This window comes from Ambystoma mexicanum, chromosome 6q (genome assembly GCF_040938575.1).
Source record: "Ambystoma mexicanum isolate Mex_15411 chromosome 6q, UKY_AmexF1_1, whole genome shotgun sequence".
Taxonomy (NCBI): Eukaryota; Metazoa; Chordata; class Amphibia; order Caudata; family Ambystomatidae; genus Ambystoma; species Ambystoma mexicanum.
In genome coordinates this window covers 355,745,636-355,773,096 of record NC_090937.1, presented here as the reverse complement: position 1 = coordinate 355,773,096, position 27,461 = coordinate 355,745,636, and the positions used below count along the sequence as shown (strand labels likewise).

Below are 27,461 nucleotides of genomic sequence, written 5' to 3'. Positions count from 1 at the left end.
GGCTCTGCACGGATGTCAAAGCGAGCAGTCTACTCGCTATGCTGTCCGACTGACCATTTGATCTAAGGTTTTCAAATGCAAAAAGGACATTGGAAAATGGTAGATCTGTTTATTAGGCATAAGAAGTGTCAATTGGGGGAATTTTGTATCCCTCATCACACAGTCAACATATAATAAGGAATGTGAAGAATAAATGGGAAATCATTGTTTTTTTTTTCTTATACTTATAATGCGCAAATAATACAAACTAATAATAGCAAGGAATGGAATTAATTTAACTTCCATTGTTGAGACCATAACCAATAGTTCTTGGTTATGACCCCAAACCTGTGGCACAGATTTATCAGCGGAAAATGCAGATTTTTCGGGGGTGGATTTTCAGTATTCTCTACAGATTTTAGAAATCCCCCCAGATTTTGAACATTTCGTAAATTTCCTGCAGATTCTCCATTCTGCCTGCACTTCAAGGCAGAGAAGTCTGCAGAATGATAAAAGAAGGTGGATTGACTGGTCACAGACCAGTGGCGCTGCTAGAAATGTAGGCTGGAAGAACAGTGGACTCTGATTTCACAACATCTAGCTATTCTGGAAATAAATAAATAAAAAAGCAGGCACATTTCGAATTAGCTTATTTTTCCTTTATCACAGTGTATATCTGAATGCGCCAACCACAGTGTTTTCTTCATTAAAGCAATAGAGTGAATTCAGCAACAGACAGTTTATGAGTCCATCAGTTCTTTTTCCATATCTAATTTTTCATATTTCCATCTTTCTCATTTCTCACATTCCCATCACTCTACACGTGTTTCACCACAGTTTTATTGCATATCATCAGGATAGAATCTATAATCAAAAATTAAACAGTAACCAAAAGGAAAATTAAAGTACACCATAAGTAAAGTGAGTCATCACCTATATTATCAACCCATATAGGTTTTTTAAGCAAGAACAAGTTTATATTTAGTCATCAGCTTTGATTATTTATCTTCTTTTTGGATTTAAGCAATAAGTATTTGGTTCATTTGTAGTTTCCACTACATTTCCGGTGGTCACAAATGAGCCTTTGAAAATAAAGATTATAAAGGTAAACATATATCAGTGTGACTTTGTATTTGCTCATTAATAGTCATTTATAAACCACAAACCTCTAACACAATTTTCAGGTTTGCACAGCAGCAGTGATCAATAGGTTTAAACAAGAAAGAAACATAAATACCTTAAAAAATATAAGATTTTAGGGGGATGCTGCGCTCTATGTGCGCATAAAGATCAAAGTCTAATTTCTCTTACCGTTCCTTCTCTTGGGATCCGCTTGTCCCGGTCACTGTGACTAGTGCCGTTCTGCGATGCAGAATCTATTGGAAATCGCAGCTTTTTTTATCCCCATCTCGCGTTATGACATAATCAAGTTATTCACGCAATGACGTCAGTTGTGTCAACATAATTTCAACGCTGCCATTTGTTTATTCGTTAAGATAATATCAGCACAGATGATCGCTAAGGTTTTGCCATTATCCGAAGTATTAAACAGTTATTAATTGGGAAATGTTCGTTATAGAACCTAATGTGACACAATTGTGTATTTACACGCGATGATGTCAACACGTTCAAACGTGTGATGCCATCTTTGAATTTTTGCTTTTGTTTATGAGATAAGTTGTATGATTACTACTTTATGACCAGCCCATCTCACTTCTGGATTATCGTTCTTCTTAAGTTATCATCAACTGTATTCTTAAAATATGTTATCATATTATGTTTTATTCATACAACCCTCCATTGTTGTGGTATTTCCTACAGGTTAGAACACTGCCCTTTTCAATAGTTGATTGTATTATTTTATAACCACATCTCATTGTCAAAATTAAGACTTGTAAAACATGTGTCCATAAGATAGATCCATTTAGCTTCCTTCCGTCTTAGAATAAGTTCTCAGTTTCCTCCCCTTGGTAATTCATAAATCTTCTCAAGACCCAAAAATGTTATTTTGTTCACATCCGTTTCCGAATGCTCTTCACAAAAGTGAATTGCCAATGGATATTTCAAGTCTTTGTTCCTTATTGCTCACATGTTTTCCAGCATTCTCACTTTGAGGGATCGTATTGTGCTCCCAATATTGTATTTTCCACATATACACATTATTCCATAGATGACATTTGGAATTGCAGTTTATAAACTGTGTAATGAATTTGGTTTTACCATTTGTGAGTTTTTTTTTATCTTGCACTCCATTTAGGATGTGGGGACATATCTTACAGTTCCCACATTTAGGATTTCCTACTACAGGTTTTCTGTTAAGTGTGCTGCATAGATCTTTGGGTTGCTGCAGTTTCAAAAAACATGGACTAATTTTATTCTTCATCTGATTATCAAAACAAAAAGATATTGTTCATAAGTGGAAATGTTATTATGGCAATGATCAACTCATTTTGTTCTTTGTACGAGATATTCAATACTGTTGATCCCCCTCTGATGTTGAATACTTGTGTACAGTGATACGACATCCAGTGATACAAATCCAATTGCTGGGTTACATCACGGACAAAGGAAGCTAGATTTTATGCTAATGGCTGAAGATGAATGTAGATGTATTAGGAGATTTTTTCAGTGAGTGAACCAATCCCATTGATAATGGATCGACAAGGTGGACATTTGTTGAATTATTTTATGCATCTTTGGTAAAAAGTAGATGGTTGCCATCACCAGATTTGATGTATTCATGTATTAGAATTCCTCTTCTAGAGCTGCGAGTGTTTAAAGATGAAGACTGCAGGTAAAATGCTGCTGCTAATGATGTTCTTTTTGTCTCCTTGCAGGTTCTGCTTCTCCGAGGTTCGAGGGAAAAGCTGGACACGGTGAGCGTCACATTGCAAGCTGCAAAGTAACGCGAAGTGTGTTGTTTTGCTCGGGTGTGGTTTAAATAGCCCCAACAAAATAGTCCAGGTAAAGTAGTCCCTAGGCTACCACACCCAAAACACTAGACCGCATAGCTTGGTTCTTAGGAACCAAACTATGTGGATGCCTCCATGTTGGCGGACAATACAATAAAATAGTTCCCAAGCACAGTGTTTTTCATGGTGTATGAGACTGGCGCCATAGGTGCCAGGACTGGCCCCATGAGGGCTTTGGAAGAGGATGCTAGGCTCTAGAGGCCCGAGTCCTGACTCCACCTGGCCAATGGGTTTGCCAGAGGAGGTTTTGGGCGAGGGTCGTGACAATGAGTGCAATAAAAGCTGTGCTATAATGCAGGTCAAGTAGGGGAACTAATGCACCCCATACTGGGTCCACATTCTGTGAAAAGACCTGCTCTTGCAAAAGCTGGCAATGACGGCTAGTGAAAAAGTGAAAGGTAAAATGTGAGAGTGATATCATAGCACAATCCATACCATGCACACCAATGATGACATTTGATTTTTCTCCAGGCTGCTAATGGGAGATTTACCGCGATAGTAACTCCTATCTATTGCCAAGCACTTTGGAACAGGTCCCCATGTAAGTTGGCACGATAAAAACATCAAACATATATATTCTCCATTCCAAGCGTTCCTCTTCACCTTTATGCACTATTTATAGACTGAAAAAGCAATATTTTGACATATAAAAACAATGTATCTTGGGGAGGACCAACGATTTACAACATTACTTTTGGTGTAAACCTTGATCGTCCTGAACCCAAGGATGTGCTTTGGCTGGAGAACAATTAGCTCTGAATTTAAAGGAGTCTCCCTGACTTGTGAGGAAACATTCTGCAAATTAAGGGAGTCATAAGTAAGCCTGGAAGATGTTGACTTGTCCACAAAATCCCACAGAATTTACTAATGGGAATCATGCCCCAAAATCATTAAGGAAAATAATTAAAGCTTTCTGTGTTGAATGCATAAAATATATTGTATGAAAACCTATATGAGATAATGGTCTCCCCGAAATCCTATTACCAAACTGGCTGGTGTTCGTAATAAAAGCAAAGGGAAGATGTGCGGCTTAATCTCTTGTTGTGGATAGTAAACATGTGACGATCTGAAGTGTGGTTAGTTCATCAACTGTGGAATAGCAGCACTTCAGGTTAACATAGATAAGAGAAGCAGACAGGTCCCATGCAATCCTAGCGTGTATTCCCTCATCCCCTAAATCAACATCTCTTTAGGCCTTTTTCATTCCATTAGTTTCAATGCAGTAAGCACAGGGCCGGTGCAATCACTAGACAATCTAGGCGGTTGCCCGGGGTGACGTTGACTCTGCTCCAGAGTCTTCCCTTCAAGGGGGAGAGTTTACTCTGCTGCAGTGTCTCCCCTTCAAGGGGGAACATTTATTCTGCCCTAGAGTCTCGCCCATCAAGTGGGAAAGTTTATTCGGCTAAAATGTCTGCCGTTCAAGGGGGAGGAGTTGATCCCGATACAGAATCTCCCCCTTGAAGGGGGGAGTCTCACCCTTCAAGGGGGAGCGTTTATTCTGATACAGAGTCTCCCCTATCAAGGAAGAGAGTGGAATCTGGTCCAGTCACCACTTTCAAGGGGGAAGAGTTTATTCGGCTGAAAAGTCCCGCCTACAAGGCGGGAGCTTATATTCTAATACAGTCTCCCCTTGATGGGAAGCATTTATTCTGGTATAGAGCCTCCCCCATCAAGTGGGAAAGTTTATTCTGCTAAAGTGTCTCCCATTCAAAGCGGACAGAATCTCCCCCATCAAGATGGAGAGTTAATTCTGCTCTAGAGTGCCCCCAAACGTTTTGTTTGATATAGAGTTAGTTTGTTTTATTGATTTATAAAGCACACCACACCCTGAGGTATCTGGGCGCATTACAAGAGAGCTTAGATGCATAGGTTATATATATATATATATATATATATATATATATATATATATATATATATATATATATATATATATATATATATATATATATATATAAACATAATAAGTGGAAATTAATACAGGACATAAGTATAAGGTAACAAAACATATACAGATAATATACAGAGTCGGGCAGGTAGCAGAGACATATACTGCCGTATGGAAGCAGGTGCAAAACCAGGATGAAGCAGATTAGGTCCTCTGTGTGCTAAAAGCACTCTGTGGTGCAGACTCATTCGTAGCTAACCACTTTTTGGTGTTAGTCCTGAAGTTTTGGAAAGTCTAATCAGAACGCAGATTGAGGTGGAGGGCATTCCAGGGTTGGGCAGCCTGAACAGGGAAACTGTTGCCGCCCACTCTTTTCAAGTTGAACCATGGTACTGTGATGCAGAAGGAGTTTGTAGACCTGGTGGGTCGTGATTAGATTTTCTTCGTGATTTTCTCTTGGGTACTGTGGGGCCGCATTGTTAAGGCATTTGTAGGTAATGGAATCTATTTTAAATTGAATCCTGTCCTTGATGGAGAGCCATTTGTACTTCCTTCTAGTCTCTGAAATATGCTCTCTCCTTGGGATACTCAAAGCTGTTCTGAGGGTATTATGTTAGTAATTGTAGTTTGTCTAATATTTGTTTGTTGGCTCCTGCATATAGTGCATTGCAGTAATCGGGTTTAGACCGGATTAAAGCTCTCGCTAGTATGATGCAGGTATTTGTCGATAGGTATGGTTTGCAAGCATGTATTAGCCTGCAGGAATACGAGGTTGCAGAGGCTGTCGCATGAACTTATTTGCGCAGGTTCAGGGTGGAATCGAGGTAGAAGCCTTGTGTTTTAGTCTCCTTGGCGGCTTTGCTGATGATGCCGTCTATGTTAAATGAAGAGTATTGGACATCAAGTTTAGAGAGGTTAGTGAATGATAAGGTACATTTTATTGACTAGCGCAAGGTCAGTGTCATAGGTGCCTGATAGTGGTATAAGAGTCTCCTCCTTTAAGGGTGGGGATGGGGGGTAGTTATTCTGATACAGAGTCTGCCCATCCAAGGCTGAGTGTTTATTCTGATGCATAGCCTCATTTATCAAGTTTATTCTGCTCCAGAGTCTCCTCTTCACAGGGGAGAGTTTTTTCGGATACAGTCTGCCCCATCAAGTGGGAACGTGCATTTCCTCAGGGGGAAGAGCTTATACCGATACATAGTTCTTCTGCTCCAGCGTTTCCCCTTCAAGGGAGACAGTTTATTCTTATTCTGCTGCAAAGTCTCTCCTTCAAAGGGGGTGGAGAGGAGTGTATATTGTTACATAGTCTCCACCGTCAAGTTTTGCAGTACTATCCCTAGAAGTGTTAACTCAGTTTTAAAAAGAAATCGCCAGATGGTGGAAGATTTAAAATGGACGGAAATATATTTGTCATGGGGGAGAGTTCATTTCAGAATAAAGTCTCTTGGGGGAACATTTTGTCAAGGGGGTGTTATTTCGTCTCACAGGCTCCAGTGAGTCGAAAAACAAAAGGACCACTGGACAATAAGGTGATGCCTTAAAATGAAAGGGACCATGTCTTTCATAGTTAGAACCACCTGGGATAAATTACTTATTTTGAATGCAATATGTAAACACAGTAGCCATATTTTCTGAAAGTGTTTAGGCGTGAATAACGCAGGCGATGGAGGATGGGGCAGGTGATGTGCAGCAGCATCCGTGCATGAAACAGTATAATTGTGTAAGGGCGTTTTATTCCTAACACAATTGCGTTTTTGCTTTTTCGGAACAGTGTGCAACCATGGTGTACTTTTAGAAAATCACGGTGTGGAGTAAATTAAAAATAGTAGTTGACCTTTTCCAGATTACAATGTTTGCATGCAGAATGAATGTTCTAATGCAGACATGGTTCAGCTCTTTGTTCTGTACAAGCATATGTTTGACTGCTCAGGAGTCCTCTGATCCAAAGCTGTGCAGAGAAACTATAAATCTCAGCATCCTGAACTAATTTAGTGATCGGACTCCCAATTATGAGTGGGTGCATATCCCTCCTTTCCAAATAAGCAAAGAGAATTATTCCCCGAGTGGACCAGGTCCTTTCTTAGGGCATTAAGCACCACTGGACATCTAACTACAGCGCCCAGTGGAGAATCCAGCCCAGTGCATAGTGTGAGAAACCGAGGGTGTTCTCCCAAGTAGATCCCGGGAACCCCTTACTCAGGTGGCCACGGAAGGCTGGGCCCTCTCCTATCCCAACCCTAAAGGTTCGGAAACGAGGGAGGATCATCTAGGTAAGGGAACCCAGGGTTATACTCAGGGGAATGCCCCAGCTAACGCAATACTATGCAGAGGAAGGAGAGGACGAAACCCCACAGGCCTTTGTAGACTACACTACATCAGCCTCGCCTCCTCCCATTAAATCTCTCCTACCCAAATCCAATAGCCCCTCCGTACAGAACGAATCGCCCAGGATCTCAAACCCTGTCACATTCAGAAACAGTACCTCCCAAAACCCCTGTCATCATTTTTTCTACCCAACTACTTGCATTCATTTTTCTCCACATGCTTCAGGTTATTCTGTCCCAAACACCCAGTCTACTTGGATTAAACACTACCGTTTCCACAATTCCCCATATTCAGGTCACAATAAGAACTCTGGTCATTTGCATTTGTTTCAAAAACACTATCAATCTTCCCCTTCCCAGGGTCATCAACCCTCCTGACATGAGGGTTGTAATCCCATATAGCACCGTTTCTCCATCCTATCCTGTAGGAAAATCCAACACTCTGCCCCCCCCCCTTTTCCGACATGAGCACTTTTACACAGTATGAAATCCAAACAGACTAACCCCAAAACAGACATGTCCCAACCCCAGCGTCAGGCAAAGTCCGGCAATTAACCTGAATCCCACACACACCTGACAGCCCTTTCCTTTCCCAACACGGATAAAAGGTGGAGCCAGAGAGCACAGTATGAGCAAGGCAGACCGCACAACGAGACAGCTATCCAGGCCTGGAAGTTGAAGAAGAGGAGAAAGATGGCGAAGATCGAGAGGCTGACAAGAAGAGACACAACCATGCCCTTTTCGACGCATAACAGCGAAACCTCTGCAGAGGGAATCGCATGTCCGAAGACAATAGCCAAAGTGTGCTGCAACAGATGTCAACGGTACACGGAGTGGGTCGTCGCTGATAAGCGGGAGTGAGGGAAACTCTTGCTACCGTGGTACTGGCCTTGACTACAATTAAGAGGAAAGCCAAAGGTTCATCACAGCCGGTGAGTCAAGGGGAGAGCCAATAAGAGCCGGGCTGTGGTGAATAAAAGTCGCAAAGTGGCAAGTTAAACCAAGTTCAAAGAACTGTAAAAGTGTTAAAGGGGAGGCCAGCTGCAGAGGGAACCAGCACCACGTTGGCGATAATTCAAGAGACTCCGGTTGACCCCCCCCGTCTGAGCGAAACTGCATACACCAGAAGGCCATAGGAGAGCCGCCAAGATAGGTCAAAGTGGTCACACAGGGGGTCAAGCTAAATCCCTGTACAGTCGAAAGCATTTGACCTAAGAACTATAAAGAAAGTAAGGGAAGTGAATCCCGTGAACATGTGAAAGTAAATGTGAATGAAGTTGGCAAGAGTGAACCCGGAAGAGGGATGCTAATGAAGTGGCAAGAGTGAACCCGACCGAGGGATGCCGATATAGAGGGACGAAGTCTAAGGTCCCAAGAAACAGTGTGTTGACAAAGGTGAACCCTGACGAGGGATGTCCACTGGATCTGTTTAAAACGACATTGAAATTTCAGAACGGTCCGAGTTCGAATGAGGGAGATCCGGGATGAAGCTATCACCCAAACATTCATTGGAGCCATAGTGAACCCGGTGGAGGGAGGCTGAAAGCAAAGAGGGTTCAGTGCCGGACGAGGGGGACAAAGGGGTGACGAATCGTCACCCTAAGTGAAACCAGTAAACAAACTGTCATTTTGTTGAAGGAACTGTTTGTGTAAACCTATCAGGCCCTCAGAACCAGAAGGCAAATCTACTGAAGGCCTTGATACTGATAGGAGCGGTCTTTGAAGGGTCTGAGTCCGAATGAGGGAGATCCAGGGATGAAGGCATCACCCAAAGTCTATTGAGAGAAGGAACTGTTATTGTGAGGTAAGATTTGTGAAGGGTCAGCCTGCAAGAGAGGGATCCAGGGGTGCATCCATCCCCTCCAGACAATACTTGAAAAAGGAACTTTGTTTTAGTTATTGAATAAATCAGGTCCTCGAAGGCAAGACTTGGCCATCGATGGTCCTGAGAGCTGGAAGCAGAACGGTCGTCTCGTGCTGGGGAAGCTCGAGAGTGTACTGTGCTCCAAGATCCCCGTTTACCCAGTGCTCAAAATGTGGGGAAGGGAGACCAAAGTTACCGCATCCTGACATTATTTGAGAACACTTCTTTCTTTTCTTGAAAACCATCCCACACCCTTTTTTGCATTAAGTGTAAGGTTTGGCAATAGGTTTCTTAGTTTAGACCCTTTATATTTCTCACGCCTCTAGGACTGCCTTCATTTTCATTTAATGGTCGACGCTTGCACCCATCTTAGATTTAGGTTGGGCGTTTTTCAAACCTGCATACAATTTAATAAGCACCCTTGGACTGTGATCACTTTTGTCTGTCTTTACTGTTGTCACCATGAGTTCCTTACAATAGGGACACTGACAAATGTACTTCTGCTCTGCAGGAGTACAAGGGTGAGTAGAGGCCAAAGCGCCTATTCAGACCTCTTTTACAAAGCAATGGCCAACACAATCATAAAAGTAAAACAGGCACAGTTAAGAGATACAAGTGGCAGGCACCACCACATGATCCTTAATGAGGTAATAGTAAACTTTTAATGTTGAAAAGATACACAGATTATCGCACCTTGTAGTAAATACTACAGCATTAAGACATATTTCTTAAAAGTTATGCAAATAGACAAAATAACTTGATCATGATGCTGAAGTTAAGTTTAAATTTCTCTCAGAGACAAATTGCGTGGACAATGCATTTTGGAACAGTTATTCATCATCATCAGGGCCATCTACATGAATTTAGATGCAAACAGGTAAAAACCTTGTCTTCAAAATATACATATTCTTCCAGATGTATACACTGGAAAAAGGTATCTTGTCTTCAACAGATAAATCCTCTTCCAAATGTATTCACTGGAAACCGGAGATTCACAAAGTGTTTGCAAGACCCACTTCCTACAGAGATGTTACTGCTTGCCAAACAGCAAAATATAACAGTCCAAAATAAAGGAATTTCCAATCCAGTCACTGTTAGGAAGGTTTAATTGTTTTGCCAAATCCCCTCTACCTGCAAGGCCCCCCCACCCCCAGCACCTGTTACTGGACTCCTGGATCTTTTTGTCTGTTCTCCTGAATGAGGGGAACCTTTTCCGCTCATTCATTCTTTTTGATCCGGCCATGGGAACCCTTGTTCATGCTTTCCTCCATATTTTCTAAAGTATCTGCAATTCACTTTTGAAGCACACAGCACCCTTTGTGCAATGTTGATGGCAACCCTTTGGGCACTCTTTTTACATTATTTTATTTTCCGTGAGAGAACTACTGTTCCCAAGGATCGGGGGATACTTTTTATCCTCCTTAACTTTCTTTTGTGAGATCAGCACACACCACCCTATGTGGAGTGCTGAGAGGTTACATTGTGTCACCTTTCGCAGTGCTCCGCAGGCTGTATCCACACAGAAAGGTCACAAACGACCCAAAACGGTGGCTATATTCTTTTTGCGCCATTTATTGTATGCTTGTCCTTTCTCTGTCCTTCTGCTGTCCTGGATGTGGTGGTGGGGGGGGGGGAAAGAGTCCTGGTTTGACTTTTGTCTTCAGCGTGAATCCTTTGGGAAGCCAACCGAGGCTCCAGTCTGTCCGCAAGGACATAATCAGGGGACGAGTCTGAAACACTGTTCTTTGTCTCCTGTGATGCCTGCCTGGTAACAGTTCTAACTGGGAGGCTGGCTGTCCATAAAGGACAGCCAACCCCCAAAGGTTGAATGTAGCATGAATGTTGATTGGATGGGTTCCTGGATAAAAGACAAGGATCCTGAGGCTGAAGACAAGCCGACAACTGAGGCAGAAGAACCGAAGACTATGTCCAGAAAAACCTGCAGCACCTTCCAGCAACCGGAGAAGCCTGCTTAAGTACTGCTGCAATGCTGACCCCAATTTCAAATCTTCATGGAAGCTCCAAAGAGGGAGACTTCCTCCCTTGGACTGGTGGGCACAATCAGTCTTAAGGCAACCTTCATTTCAAGCCATCCCACCATCCTACCTTTCCTGGGCTGCAACCAGCCAATACCCTGAGACCACAGCCTGACTGCAGTGCATCATCTTGCTGAGAACGATTTTTCCAAAAGCTTTTTGTGGACTCCTTCCGTACCTCAAGAGGCAAGATCCTCCTCCTCAAAGTCCCCTGCCCAGAGTGCAGAACCGAGCAAGTGAAGTGAATCATTCAGGCGACAACCGTTCTTTATTTGAGTCTGTGAAAAGACAGAAAAACCTCAAGAGCTGCATTGGAGCATGAAGAATCCTTTGCTGGGTGGCCTTTCTCTCGACTGCTGTTACAACATATGTCTTTGTAGGAAGCGGGTCTTTCAACCACTTGGTGAATCTAGAGTTTCCAGTAAATACGTTTGGAAGAGGATTTATCTGTTGAAGACAAGTTACCCGTTTCCAATGTATGCATCTGGAAGAATATTTACAATACAAGGGGTTTATCTGTTTGCATCTAAATTCATTTATATACAGAGATGACCCTGATGATGGACAACTGGTCCGAAATTCCTTGGCCATGCAATTTGCCTCTGAGATAAATTAAAGCTTAAGAATAAAAGACGAGATACAAGCACTTTAACATTGTGATCACGTAGTTCCTCTATTTGTATAACTTTTAAGATATAGGGCTTAATGATAATGTATTTTCTACTAGGGTGCGGCCAAGCAGTGGTAGGGGATTCCCCCATTTCTTCTCTACAGTTGAGATATACCTCCTTTGCCTTTTGTGATCGTGCGGGCTGGGAGGCTTTGTTCTTAAGTGCTCTCAAAGAACAAAGAATATGCAAAGACAAGGCAATTAAAGACCACAATGTTCAAAATGGATATGTTCTTGGGGTTGCAAAAGGGATTCAAATGAGATATGCCAGGACTAGGGCCCAGAGATGGACCAGGGCGCAGATGTCAATAATACCTTTACAGGTGTCTTGGCGGTTCAGAGGCATGGAAACTGGCTTCTTCATGTGGGTTGATGGTTTGATTTGAGGATGTGGCACTCACGTTGATCCCGTTGATCCAGCAGCAAGCAGGTGTCGATCCATAGTCGAATCGAAGGCAGCTGCAGTTTGAAATGATGTTCAAGCTGTGTGGATCAGCTGGTCCAACGCTCAATTTGGTGGTTGAGGTTCGATGGCGGCGAGCTGATATCAGGATACGCAGGCGAGTCGGTCCGAAGGCGCTGTGCAGAAGACACCAGGATCTACGACTCACAGGCACACACAGGGGTCCTTGCTGTTCTGGCTCCCAGGTCCAATACAGGGGCATGATGGGTCCTTGTTCTCGTGCTCCCAAACCAGGGGTAGGATGATAGACAACTGCAGGGTTCCTCCAACACAGTCATGTCCTGGGTGCTGTTGCTGGCCTTGTTCCAGCATGAGGGTACCCTGAATGTTCCCTGGCGATGTTTAGGGGACAGTCAGCTCGCAGCTGGAGGACTCTGTAAAGACTGCTCTTCCAGCAGAGTCCCATTAAATCTTCTTCAAGGGTTGAAGTCCAAAAGAGGATTCAAAGAAGTGGTGGGAGATCACTTCTTTTAAAGGTAAAAGTACACTGTTGATTGGACTGAAGCTAGCCTGCTTTATGGGTCCAATCCCTGCTATTGAAAGAGGTGGACTTTGCCCTTCTGACATCACACTCAAAGTACTTTTTGCTAAAGGAAGTAGAGGAAGGAAGGAAGTTGGTGGAAACTTCCCCGAACTGTACAGAGCTCTCGAAGTCTTCACTAACCCTTGCCCGTCCCTTCTTAATAGGGTAAAAGGCCTGTTAGTATGTAGCACTTGGGTGTGAGGCTATTCCTTCTGAGTGGGTGTGCTTATTTGATTCCTGGGACAAAGACAGATTCCCGTCTCTGGGATAGGGTGTTACCTACCCTGACAAAGAGATCAAAGAAGAGTCATGGCCATTCAGGTTCCCGTCCTGTCACTTGGCAGGACCAGCCTGTCTGGCCAGAATACACATCACCTTCCACAGCTGCGGTGGCTCACAGGAGCCAACACATGTGCGATATAAAATTGGATGTGGCTGCAATGTTTATGAACTGTGCCATGCATCATGCCCTAACTCAGGCATGGCTTATGTTTGGAGTTTACCCTGCCACCAGCATAGGCTATTCATAAGCATAATATTTTGGAACAAGGGGGCATATCTTAAAGGCCACACCTGTGCTGCAGTGACTGTGGTGGTCACTTCAGCTGTCAAGAGGACACCTGTGAGTAAGTGCCCAACAGCAGTGCACATATGTACACTATGCCTTTAGCATGGAGCTAATGAAAGTGGAATCTAGTCAGCAGAGATTAAATTACCTGCATCCTTTTAATAATGAATACACATTTTTAAAAGCCAAGTATTTTACACCCTGACCAATACATCACAGACGCCCAATGTGCAGCAGTGCTATGCTGGAATGAGTCAACCATACCAATATAATTCATTGCATTAAAACACACCCCACTGCATGTATGTTGAAGTAACAGAAACATGATTCACACCACATGCTCCGAAATTGAGACTCGATGAGCTGCAGCTCTTGGGTGTTGGGCATCACCCGGTAGCCAGGAGCTACCACGGGGGAACCAGGAGCTACTCCTTTAACTTTTTCTAAGAACCATTCTGTTTAAATGTGTATTAGATGTGTTCCAATTCTTCTTTATTAACATTCTCAAATACTCAAAGTTAATGTCACATTTGGAAGGCACCAGTTGGCCCTAGAGGCCAAAAGTAGCTCCTGGCAGCTCTTGGTTTCAAGCTAACCAGGCTCTCCTATGCTAGAAGCAGGAGCTAAATAGCTCAGAGCTCCCCTCAATTTCGAACCCTGCACCAAACCATAGTCAAAGATTTCTTGGACCCCATACACAAAGGAAAAATATGCAGGTAAATGTCCTGCACCCCAACACTTCAAGGGCACTCTTGAGCACATTGATAGTCCATCATGCATTAATGCACATACGACAGTATCATACAACACTATGCTAGAAACTGCCTTCACGGAAAACACATTCCACCACTATCGGGTAAAGCATCAGCACGGAAGAACACTACGATGGTGACTGGTGCAGCACAAAAAAGCAGTATAAGATAAGATAGTGTGCGTGTGCATGTGCATACAATTCACCCTATTGACCCATATCACATTTGAGGTCTATAATAAAACAAATGACAGGAACTCAATGCACTATTCACAAGTAGCAGTGCTTTGAAACTACAACAGTGGTGAGTCGGTGTAGTACAGAAGCCCTGTAATGTAACATAACATATGCAAAACACATGTGCAAATTGCACTGCACTGGCACAACAATATGGCATGATGAATGTAGGTGAGAGGGAAATGAGAGGGGTATGGATACATCTCTGCCCCTAAGCACACACAACGCCAACGAGGTAAATAAAAATAAGTTCACGGGAAACGTGACTAGTTACAAAACAGGAGCAGGATGTTTTACTGGTGATTTTTCTTTGCATAACTCGTCACGTTCCCAACAGGACAGTCCCATCTTTTTACCTGGCTCCCAGAGCAAATGGACATTTTTGATAATCAGAAAAAAAATCTGCATTTTGAGACCCGGCACTGAAGAATCAAATTCCAGGGCACCAGTTATCTAGGGATGAATATCAGTTTCTAAACCATCAATCACCCCCACATCTCTAGTACAGCAGAAGGGATTCGAACAGATTGGACAGACAAGCAAATTATAAACTTCCTTGTCAGTGCTCCAGATGCGATTTTGAGGTGGGAGTATTTTACAACCCATTTTCAGATATTGAGAGTATATGAGATTTCAAGACAGTAAAAATGACTTTTCTCCTTTGCAAGAAAGTAAAAAGTGTGTGGCATCCCGCCGACATGTGCAAAAACTGCATGGAAATCATTACCATGCAGCAGCCATATAACTTGCATTGATTCTCTAAGGTCTGGATTTATGGGCCTGATTCATGGAAGTGTTTTATAATGGCTCAACCCCATAGGAAAACATTCTGTGAATCTGGCCCGTGATCTCTCCTGTATATATTTAAATGTTGAAAGCACAAAAACCTAGCCAATTACATAGTAAAGCAAACATGAATTGTATTGTGCTTTTTTAGGTTTGATAACAGAATTGTCTTTTGATGCTTAATGAATGTCATTTCCTGGAGCTATTACTACCTAATGGCATGCCAATGTTATGATACAACAGTGCAGACAGGCAAGGACTCCATGCTAAATTCGATACCCAATATCATGGTCCAATGGTTATTTATATAGCTTTTTTTGCATTTTTATCACAATTATCACCTAACCGAAATCGGTACTCCTTTATCGACCTCGAAAGGATGAAAGGCTGAGTTGGTCTTGCCGGGATTCGAACCTGCAACCTACAGATCACGCACCAATTGTAGCAACGAACGTTCAACCAGCTGAGCTATCTTATTGGCTAACATCCTTCAGAGGTCGGTAAACTGAGTATCGACTGAGGTATAATAATCACAGTGCCTGGATGTTGGATGAACCATGTATGAAGCACTACATAAAGTTAAATAGTTATCTGGATTATCACAGGGACAGGTTTTGCAGAGTTCCCATTTCAAATTACAAATGTAACTTTGATTTGTTTGTTTTTGAACAGTGATTGCACTTCCTGGAGAGTCAGGTTTTGTATGTTTTAATTGTAGTCTTGAAGATTTGAGAGGCTATAACATCTGTGATTGGTGTAATGACCATCACTCACCCTTGAGCAAAGACTCTGCTGCCACTGACCATTTATAGTAATGTACCCCATTGACTGCAAGGTTGGATGGATGCAAACTAGACCGTGCATACTCATCATTTTACACAGCGTTTTTATCATTAGAGTGTACATTATATTATAAGTGTAAAAATTATCTGCCTCTGCATGATTATGCACACAGCACAGGAACTCTGAAAAATACAATTGTGCAATGCTCATTTTTTTTCACTGGAAAAAAGCATAATTTGTTAATAAAGATGATTTCTCAATTGCAACTTTGTTAATTATACAATCATAAAATGGTAGGAAAAGAAATATGCACAGTGCTTCTGTTTGCTCGATGAGCATCTACACACAACACAGCAGAAGCTGAAAGAAAGCATTCCTTTTATCACAGTGTGCAGTTTCTTTTTTTGAAAGGCTTCAGAGAAATAAATTCGGTTTCAGAGACTTTCCTCCTTGGCTACTTCCATGTAGATAAAAATCAAAAGAAGTGTTCTGTTTTCTGTCAAGTAACCTGACCTTTGCACTGCCATCTGCTCTAAACATGTGTGTAAATGTACACAGGAAAATAATAAAGCTGTTGTATTTACGAGATTTTCATACGTAAAAAGGCCTATTACAACCCTTATCTGGAGGCCTGCTCCTTGTCCAATTTTGGTAATGTGGACAGAACGGCAGGTTTCTCTCTGACAGATCGTGGATCGTTGGCTAGTTACAACATAGCGAAAATACAACTATTACACAATGATAAAAGGGACTGTCCAGTAAAGGTTGTATACACATATCTACTTTATTATTATCACAGCAGACAGTTCTAGTACACTACAAAATAGAACCCACCCTGTAAAGGAATGAAGATGACAGTTTCAAAGAAGGAAAAGGGATGCACTCTAGATAGTGACAGGAGGGTAGTCGGTATAGTAATTAATCGCAATAGTTCAAAGATACTTGGTTTCAACACAAAGAGAGCAATGCGTCGTAAAATGTCACTAGGGGCCTATGGAGAAGTACCATGGGGACCGAACCACATTCTACCTTGTGCTTATAGATGTTGTTTGTGCTTGACAGTGAAGAGTCGGTTTCAGGGCGCTTTGCAGCTTCTGCGACAGAGTTCAAGAAAGGAGACAGCTGTGTGTATCAGGCGGCAGGCAGTTTGGCGAGCGAGGCTGGACGGATAGCTGCAGGCTAGCCTAAATAGCGGCTCAGGGTCAGGGATCTTGTTTCAGTGCTGGTCGGCGGTTCTTAAGTACTGGTCGAGGTGTTTTGGACAGCTTTAGCAACTGCAGCGTAACAAGTCCGTGGCGCAGTCGGTTACAGCTCGAGGGGCTCGACAATGTCCTTTAAGGCGGACGTTGGTAGATGCACTACTACTAGCTTCTTCACTGGGCTTACGTCCTCCATTAAGGTGGACAGCCCAAAGCTGAGGAGAGTGTTGCAGGCAGCTGCCTTGTCCTTGGTTTGGTTCAGAGACTCTCTGGCACTTCCAACCTAGGAAGCCTACTACAGGGCCTAGCAGGGCATAGTTTGTGCTGGCTGGGTACTGGAGCTGCTTGGAGGGTCCTCTGGATGCAGTATCTCCCTCTGTTCCCTGGGAGATGTTTAGGGTAGGGATCTTGCTTCCCTCTTGGAGATCCTGACCTTCTTTCACTGGTGGAAGATGTAAGGCACACTGTACCTTCAGCCAGGTTCCAATGATGAGCACTCCTTGCAAAGTCTTCAGATGATTTGACCAAAAGAGGGGCCTGACCCTCTTTTAAAGCCAAACGGACCCACAGGATTGGTGTAGACTATGCCGACCTTAATGAACCAATCCTGGGTCCCCACCAACAATCTCCTGTATGCATGAGGTCATAACCATATTTCTTTGCAACAGAAAAGCTAAAGGGGTCAAAACACGTAATAGTAAGTCCCAGCCATCTGCATGTCTGTTGTGGATCAAAGAGTCTCTCTGGTCAATGGAGCACTATGTGGTTCTCGATTAAAGCGGCAGGTCTCCCTTGACGCTGCGGCGCAAGACCAGACTTCCTGGCGCCATCAATCCACATACTCATACCTTCTGAATGGGGTCCCCCTGTGGGGATGACTACTGTAATACGCGCAGTCCCAGATATGACATTTCACCGTCAAAGCGATACTGAGGGAGAGAGCTGGCTTACGGTTGACAGTGCATCTGAAAGGTTGATTGGGTTGCCTGTCTCCATTGTTAGCCTCTGCAGCCAGGCCCCATGTGGGCCTGTTTGAACTACACTATTAGTATGTTAATCGCTGTCACCATCTTCAGTGCTAAACAAAAGGACAGAGCCGATCCATGGAGCCTTGATTAATTAGGCTGGCTGTGGCAGGAGGAAGGTTTTGCCCTCCCCTTCTGAGATGACAGGGTGTACTCCTGGCTGTCATATCCCAACTAAATATGACAGGGGGAACTGTGCCTGTAGGCTGTGTCCACCCAGAGTACCCAGTCTATGTGTATGTAGTGCAGTGAGCATAGGAAAATGTGTGCGGATTAGCCCCACACATTGTCCAGAGGTTGTTCTTCCATCATTCATTTAAAATTTCAAAAAAGCCAAAGCACGCACGCACGCACACACCCACTGTGCAGATGGTAGAATTCCTCACAGGCACAAATTGCTCTTTGATTACACTTCCACTGTGAATCAGGGCCATTGCCTCCTCACTTGTGGCAGATACTCTACTTCCTCAAGCAGCAGAATTCGGCATCACAAACATATGCAGGGAGTGAGGGGCGTGTGTTACCCTACAGCACTAAAAAAAACCACTGTGCTCGCTTACAGGGCCTTAACACTGGTGTAGCAGGGGCCCTTACAGCCAAGGTCTTATCAGGCTGGAGTGAGCTGACATTGCATACAAAAAAGTAACTTTTTGGAGAAATAAATAAGAAATGGTTTCTTTTTGAAGTCTCTGCCTTCTTAAAGAAATGATTTCTATTACAATGAGAAAAATAAATCGTTTATGAAGGCAGAATGACTACAAAAAGAAATCATTTATTTTTTAAGTCTGAGGCCCCAGGACTTGGAAGCCTCCTGGGTGGAGGCCTCCATGTCATGGGGTGGGGAGAGCCTTATTATTATTTTTAAATTTTTTTAAACAATAGGGCTCTCCTCCACCCCATGACATGGAGGTCTCCAGATCCTCTGCAGATGACGGGAAAACGCGTTCCTGGCTGCTGCGGGGAGCTGAAGGCCTCGTTCCCTGGACCAATGTGCATTAAAGCTAGGAAAATGTATTTTCTTTAAATATGTGTGTGTGCGTGTAAATGTGTGGTGTGTGTGTATTCACACTTTTCACCATCCAATCAGTGGGCGCGTCCCATGTCCGCGGACATCACGCAGTCCTCTGGACCAATCATGTGCACGTCCGCAAAGCGAACAGGGAAGTGAGTCCACGGACCGAACCGAGACATCACTAATTTATTTTACCTACGTTTTGGTCATTTTAGGAAACACTACTGGACAGATTTACACCAAATTTATAAAAGCACGCCTTAGGACCAAGCCGCCGCTCCTGCTGCAAATTTGGTGAAAATCCGTCCAGCGGTTTGGGCTGTAGGCGTGAGCAAATTGTTTTTTCCCATTGAGACTATGGGAATACCCACACATTTTGGGACCCCCCCCCTATAACTTTGCCCCGCCTTGACTTAAACTCACCAAACTTCATAGAACCAAATCTGACGGCACCTATACTATTTTTGCCAAATTTGGTGAGGATTCATCCAGGGAGGGGGGCCCAAATTATAAGCTGTCCTTTAATATATATGTTTATATGTAATGCGCATGAATGAGTGAGTGCATGGTGCATGGGTGGCTGCCTGGGTGCACCTGGGTGAGTGTGTGTGGTGAAAGGGTGCACACTAAAATGTATGGGTGGCTGGGTGTATATGGTGAATGGTGTGTGCACTTGTGTTCAGGGGCACAACAAAACCTATATTTCGGGGGGCTACCCCTTCAAATATTGGGAGAGGTGCTAACTTCACCGATGGTGGGGGAGGGGCAAACTTATTTGTGTTGGGGCATCTAACTTCTTTACACTATCGAATAAGACTATTCTAGTGTAGCTTCAATGTTACAAGCAGTTAACTCTCTCCTTTAAATCTAAAAGCACCCACTTATAGACTGCTGTGAGAATGAGCTGTCTAGTGTCCCCCCTCTACAATTCCAATCACTCCCCTGGCATGCAAGTACTAACCCCACATCACAATTTGAATTGTCTAAAAAAATATGCATTTGAATGCAGGTGCTAACAGTGAAATGCTTTACGTTAGTAAATGCCGGGCCTTTGTTAACGGTGAAACCCAGGCACTGTTTAACATCTGTGTCCTGTTCTGTCCGGCAAGGGCTCTGTAGGTCATCCAGGCCCAGTAAACATAGCTCAAAATGTTGGGCAGCGGGGAAAGTGCCGAAGCCCAGTTGGCTCAATGGTGTTGCAACACTGCTTGCCTTTAATGCCTTGATTACTTATTGGTAATTTTCATTACTCCTAGCTCTATTCTTCCTCGTCCCAGCACTTGTGTATGAGGCAGTTTGCCTCATACACAAATACTTAGATGAGGTAGCAGGACATGGAGGTAATGCCTGGCTTAGTTACCTGTAATCTTCATTACTTCTAGTCCCACTTTTCTGCATTCCAGTACTTACCTATGAGGCAAGGTGCCTCGTAAGTAAGCACTGGGACAAGGAACAGGGACGCAGAGGTAATGTTGGGCTGAGGAGCTGAATTTGTGGGGACGCAGAGGCAATTCTGGCCCGAGGAGCTGAATTTGTGGGGTTTAGGCAGGTATTTGGAGGAAGAGGGGCTGTGGGGCAGGGATGTGTGGTCGGTTGGGCTAGGGATTATGTGATAAATAATAATGGTCATCCATGTCCAGGCTGCACAGGCATGATATGTGGTGTTAGTGGCTAGAGAGGCATTTGTGTGCTGTCAGTCTTGTCATTTTTTAGTTTGGCATGACTTTTTTTTTTTACTGGCCATCTCTGATAAAGAAGCAGTCATGCTAAGTGTAATTACCTGGCTACACTGGCATTTGGGTGCTGCCAGTCTAGCTGTTTCTTACTGTGACATTGTATATTTTTCTGGACATCTGTGATAACCATGATCAGGTTATTGCTTCGATTGGCATGTTGATGCATCCAGTCTAGGTATGTCTAAATGTGGCCTGGCATGCTTTACTGTAAAATGCCATTATGTGTCTCGGCTGGTCTACATCGTGCAGCCAGTTGGACATGTGTTCTTTCTGGCATGGGATTTTTAATAGCAAAGCGTTACATTAATTAAAGCATCAATGTTGCTGCGCACTGTTGGTGACAAATCCCAGCAGGGCCAAACTCAGCCTTTCATCCTTCCGAGGTCGATAAATGAGCACCACACACTGTGGGTCATAATAAGCAGCTCTCAGATGCCTGAGGGTTTGTAGCGCTATTTAAATGCTAAATTATTATTATATATATTTCTCCTAGTGCAGTGTGCAGAGTACCCCTGCAGCAGCACGTTCGTTCATATTGCGCAAGGGCGATAATCTAGGCCAGCACTGAGTGTGGCTCAACCCGTGTTTTGTTGCCGAGCTGGGGTGGGTGGGGGGGTGGGGGCAGGTTCAGCATGGCTCGCAGGGGGCGCCCAAATTACACCACTGACCTTTAAGGAAAGCAAACATCATATTTACGACCAAAGGTACGAAGTACAGAGGGCAACAGATGGCAACTGAACTGCCCTCTTTCTTCTGTAGCAACGAGGGCAGAAACCACACACTGCCCCCGTAGAGAGGTTTACACTGTTCAGCTGCAGACTGTACACCCCAAATAAACCCAGTGGCTCGCACAGTCAATGCTGCAGGGGATAAAACAGGAGTGGCTTGTAAGCCATGCACACGAGCTGCACTGTTGCTAATGCAGTGACGTTGGCAGGAATCCACCCGCAATGCTGGATTCTTTAAAGTGGAATGACAGTTCCCAAAGCGTAAAGGTGCAAGGTAGCAGAGCAGGTTGGGTGACTGCTGCTGAGAGTAACCTATGCATTCTTTAGATTTTGTCGAACTCCATCTGTAAAATGTGCCCAGACTAAAGAGAACCTGTTAGCCATGGGGGTGAGGGGGGTGTCGAGAAATGTTACTTGCTTATATCCACGTGGTGGGGTGGGGGTAGGGGAGGATGGACTTTCGCCCCAGCGACAATCTAAAGTGGGCATCCCTGTCTATGACGTTGCATCACGAACACCCACGCCTTCGCAAAGACTCCTATCCAAACACCTGATTGCACATTTACTCTTACTTACAGGGTCGCGCAGTGCTCTGGGTTCAATCGAGGATAGCTGACCAGTTCGCGCGTTACAGTTTCTGAAAAAGGATCTGGACTTGGTGAGCAGGCAATGTGGGATTCGTTCAAAGGGCCCCAAGCGCTCACTCCCCAGGCACAGCCACGCTTAGTCTCTAACCAAACTGACATTTTCTTTTCACAAATCTTAGGAATCGCCCCCTCACTTCCAAAATGCAATGACTGTCCCTCCCGCGGAATGTCCTGCATTATTGAGTCAAGGCATGCTAACTTCCCTGCGTTATTGCCCAACAATGACTGGACCAGCCATAAATAACGCCTTTTACCTGGCCACTGGTGCAGTTGCGAGAGCTCTCTGTGCTTCTGCTGCGGGCGGCGGCGGGACGTTCTATGTGAAGTCCACCAGTGCCCTTCCGCTCGAAGTATCCTCCCCCCAACAGCCTGTGCCAAAAGCCCTCCCATTCTGAGCATTTCTCGCAGCGATTGCCCCGCCCAGGCTCCTCGAGCAAGAAATGAACAGAGCACATTGTTTAACGGTGGTTAGCATTATCCATAGCTAATTTTGGCGGGTGTCACCCGCCTTGTAAAGGGTTGAATCACCCGCCAAGCCTCCAGCACGCCCATTCATTTCAATGGGCATCTCACCCGCCAAAAACAAAATCGGGTGATTTCACCCGCCTTTGCAACGGAAATGGTTGAGAGCTATGAAATCTGCTTGTTTGTCACGTGCGTCCTGGCAAGCTTACTACAGAAGAGAGATTGCGCTAACTGGAGTCCTGTGCAGGAAGTTAACTTATGCAATTTGGTTAGGCTTGAGAGTCCTTAAACAAGAATGTCTTCCAGGGACGTCTTAAGGGATTTTGGGGCGCAGACAACCTTGGACCCAGTGGCAGATTTAAGGCAAAGGGCCCTTTGGGCAAAACTGACAGAGGGCCCCAAGTGGGCGGGCCATGGATGCGGAGCCTAGAGTGGGTAGAGTTGCACAATTATGAACTTTAGGGATACATGATTCAGTTTCTAAAATACTTTTCATTGTTTTGGGGTGTGAATCTAGCTAGACACAGCTGGGCCTCCTCACCAGGTTTTGCTGTCAATATTGGTAATATTGAAAGATCAAGTCTGAAGGTAATGTTGGAGATGAAAGGGTTCAGGGCAAGGGGAGAGGACATTACAGGAGGTAATATCATGGGATAATTCCTACAGCCTGCAGAAACATTTTGTGCATGTCACTGTTGGTGTCCTTACCCCACACACTTGAAATATTACTAATGTAATTAAAGGAGTGCGCCCAAACTATAGAGTTGTTACATACAGAAGTAAAACACTTATTACCTTTTAATACAGAAAAGTACCCAGTTACATCCACAGCATTCATGGATAGTACATGAAGACATCATTCAGAAGCCATGGATAATGGCTTACAACGCTGGACACAGTTGAACTGGGTGATCTCCAGCCCTTTAAGATGAGTAGCAATACCCTGGAGATGGATGGGGATGCAGACCTTACTAATACATCAATAATCGAAACGACTCGGGTAGTTGGCAAAAAGAATAACTGTTTTAATATCAATTATCTAAAACAGGGAGTACAAAGGACATCAACGGACATCTCAGCGCAAATTATCTCAATGCATCTCAGAAAAAAGCACTCTTATATAGCAAAACATCATCATTGATGATGTTAAACTATGTATTCCTAACGTCATCCTACGTGGCAAACTTCAAAAACCTATTGAAGAAAGTTATTGGGTCTAAGGGATCATCTAAGTGTACGTTCTATATTAGTATGGGACAGTGAAAGAAAGTAATTGCTTTCTTAACATCAGGTGGGGCAACTAAACCCGCCATTCAAAATGGCCACTATGAACGTTACTAAATACACAACATCCCATTGGCCACACAAACTATAGGACCCCTAATTACGTGGTCCCCTACAATCGGTTGGCACTCTAACCTCTGTCAGTACTTTCTTTTCCACCTACGTCTGGCAGCACACAGATTGGACATCCATGTGCTGGTGAGCTTGTCTAAAACTGAGCTTCCAACCAGTTAGCATATCTATCTATCATCACCTCAGTGGTCTGCTGACAATTAAGACTTTTAACTTGTCTTTGGGAGTGTTCTGGAGAATTCAGGGGAATGAAGGTACGCTCTGCCCTCATGCGTAGGTGTGCTACTCCTGTTTGTCCAACTTCATCGGTCCACGTGACCATAAAATGGAGCCTCTCGTGTATTCAAAATACTATTTTCCAATAGATCTCTGATGTCTTCCTTGATTGATTTTGCCTTCTGAACAGGAGCTGTTGTTTCACAAGATTTTGTATCCAATGTCAGCTCACTCCAGCCTGATAAGACCATGTCTTCTAGGCTTGGCTTCATGGCTCATCCGGCCTCGCCTTTCAGAGATTCACTTAGTAATTCATTTATTTTCTTACTGCGATGCACTGAAAATGAGGCCTTCCTTTTTTAGTCCAGCTCTGCTATAACACGTAGTGGAAACATCCATCCTTTACTCTTTATGCATATATGTATATATATTGTCGTGTGCCGCAATCTATTTATTATAAAGCTAGCCTCAAGAATACTTCGTCTGCTTGCATTTCTCTGCATCTGTACATGTATAAAACAGCTTGGTATCTTCATCATTTCTGTGGCATAAGCGTCTTCACCTTGGTCCCAAGATGTCACCTATTCTTGATACTTTCTTGATGCCTTATAGAATATCTGCATTCTCTTGTCTCTGCATCTCTTCTATGTACATCAGCTCGACTCTACATAACATCACCACTCATCTTGGTCATTCATTTGCTCTGCTTCTTCTGGGATTCCATTCAAATGGCCATCATATTTTCTTGTATGTAGGTATGGTTTTCTAAATGGGAACCTTGCTTCCAGGATTCTCTTTGGTATCATTATTTTCAGTGGTACTGTACGTGTCTCACACTCTGGCTCCCAACATATAGGCAATATGGGTGACGTGGTTGAGGTGGGGGTACTTGGCTCCTTCTCTACACCCCCCCTCTGGGTGATTCATCGACCACTCTCCCATCATCCTTCACATCTAGACATCCTTGTCTGAAGAAATGCTTCTTAGGGATCCATATCTTTATGACTCCCTTCAGCCATCCTGTTGATTTCACATGCTCATTCTTGTTCCATGTCAAGAGCATGCTCTGTCCACTTGGACTGCAATAGATCCATCTTCCCATATACCTCTTATGGTTCTTTGGATACAGGAATTTCGTTCCCTCAGGTGCATGGATATGTCATGATCCCAGCAAAGGAATACAGATCCCATTCAGAAACACTAGGGAAGCAAGGAACTTCATATCAATCAGTGGGTCAACAGTGGCTTCAAGCCTGGCGCAAAAAGCATTTACCTCACACTTAGCATTGCACCCATAGGCTCATTGCACTTACATTGGTTTTCCCTACACTCAACATGGCTGCCGCTAAGTCCAAAGTTAACTCGCAGTGCATGCTACACCTGTTGCAGAGGGAGCTACTTCCGCTGGAGCGCTCGCTTCGTGTCTTCTCCGCTGACAGGGGGTAGCGCTACCAACGATCTCCTGACGGAACCTGTCAATAGAAAAACGAGTTAAAAGATATTAATTTCCACAGCAAATCAACAGAATACCAGTGTAATTGTAAGGACTTACCGAACCAAAGTTTTTCCAAAGCTTTTCCTCAGTCTGCTGTTATTTTCGTAGTCTCTGCATCTTCTGTCAGAAGTTCAGTTGCAGCCACAGCATTTCTTCTCTCAGCAGCCTTCGTTCGCGGTCGCAGTGCCTTCATTCAAAAGTTTTCCTCAGCAGCCTTCGTTCGCGGTCGCAGTATCTTCATTCAAAAGTTTTCATCAGCAGCCTCCGCATCGTACAAAGGTATTTTCATCAACAGTTTTTTCTGACGACCTGCAAAGCAAAGGTGTTTTGTGAATGAATGAACTTGTGAAAAGAAAAGAAAGAAGAAGTTACATATGTGCTTACCTGAAGTCTCAGCAATGCTTTTCTTGACTTAATTACATCCTGCAAACAGAGAGGGCAGGAGCTCTTCTCCCACCAGCATCACCGACGCAGGATCAGCACAGCAGGAGCAGCTGATCACTGCAACGTTCAACTGGACTAGCGTTTCGTTCAACGGAGGCCCGTGACCACTCGAGGTGAGCACCATGATGCCAGGAGACCTCTCTACACCTACTCTTTATGCCCTTTAACTACATCCCAGAGATCTCTTGCAGAGGGTTCGCTGCTTTAAATTTCATTTAATTTGGATAGCATTTGAATTCACTGCCTGCCCTGAAAATGGCTGCTTGGTGTCAAAACGAGGCAGTATACCGCGTTGCCTAGCAACGTTTGTTTATCTGTAATGCCCTACATTAGCCGGCTGTCGGAAGCCGGCGCAGGCCCTTTCGGTCAGGCCCCAAGGGTAAAGACCCTGTTTTTCTCCTGTTACCCCCATTGCATCCTGAAAATGGAGAGGGCAGAAGCCCTTCTCCCACCAGCATCCCTGACGCAGGATCAGCACAGCACGAGCAGCTGATCACTGCAACGTTCAACTGGACTAGCGTTTCGTTCCACAGAGGCCCGTGATCACTCGAGGTGAGCACCATGATGCCAGCAGACCTCTCTACACCTACTCTTTATGCCCTCTGACTACATCCCAGAGTAAGAACTCTTGCAGAGGGTTCGCTGCTTTGAATTTCATTTAATTTGGAAAGCATTCAAATTCACTGCCTGCACTGAAAATGGCAGCTCGGCGCCAAAACGAGGCAGCATACTGCGTTGCCTAGCAATGTTTGTTTATCTGTAACGCCCTACATTCGCTGGCAGGCGGAAGCCAGCGCAGGCCCCTCTGGTGAAGGCCCAAGGATAAAGGCCCTGTTTTGCGCCTGTTACCCCCATTGCATCCTGAAAACGGAGAGGGAAGGAGCCCTTCTCTCAACAGCATCCCTGACACAGGATCAGCACAGCAGGTACAGCTGATCACTGCGATGTACAACTGGATTAGCGCTTCGTTCCACGAGGCCCGTGACCACTCGAGGTGAGCACCATGATGCCAGGAGACCTCTCTACACCTACTCATTATGCCCTCTGACTACATCCCAGAGTAAGACCTCTTGCGGAGGGTTCACCGCTTTGAATTTCATTTAATTTGGATCGCATTCAAATTCACTGCCTGCCCTGAAAATGGCAGCTCGGCGCCAAAACGAGGCAGCATACTGCGTTGCCTAGCAATGTTTGATTATCTGTAATGCCCTACATTCGCCGGCAGGCGGAAGCCAGCACAGTCCCCTGTGGTGAAGGCCCAAGGGTAAAGGCCCTGTTTTGCGCCTGTTAC

The 27,461-nt window shown here is 44.2% G+C and overlaps 1 protein-coding gene across 1 annotated transcript in view; it reads right to left on the bottom strand.

The window, feature by feature from the left end:
• Positions 1-22,587, bottom strand: part of PTGR1 (prostaglandin reductase 1) — a 316,150-nt gene extending 293,563 nt beyond the window's left edge. The window contains exon 1 of the mRNA XM_069630845.1: positions 22,449-22,587. The gene's annotated coding sequence lies outside the window, so the exon portion shown is untranslated. The remainder of the gene's footprint in view (positions 1-22,448) is intronic.
• Positions 22,588-27,461: the final 4,874 nt, after the last annotated feature.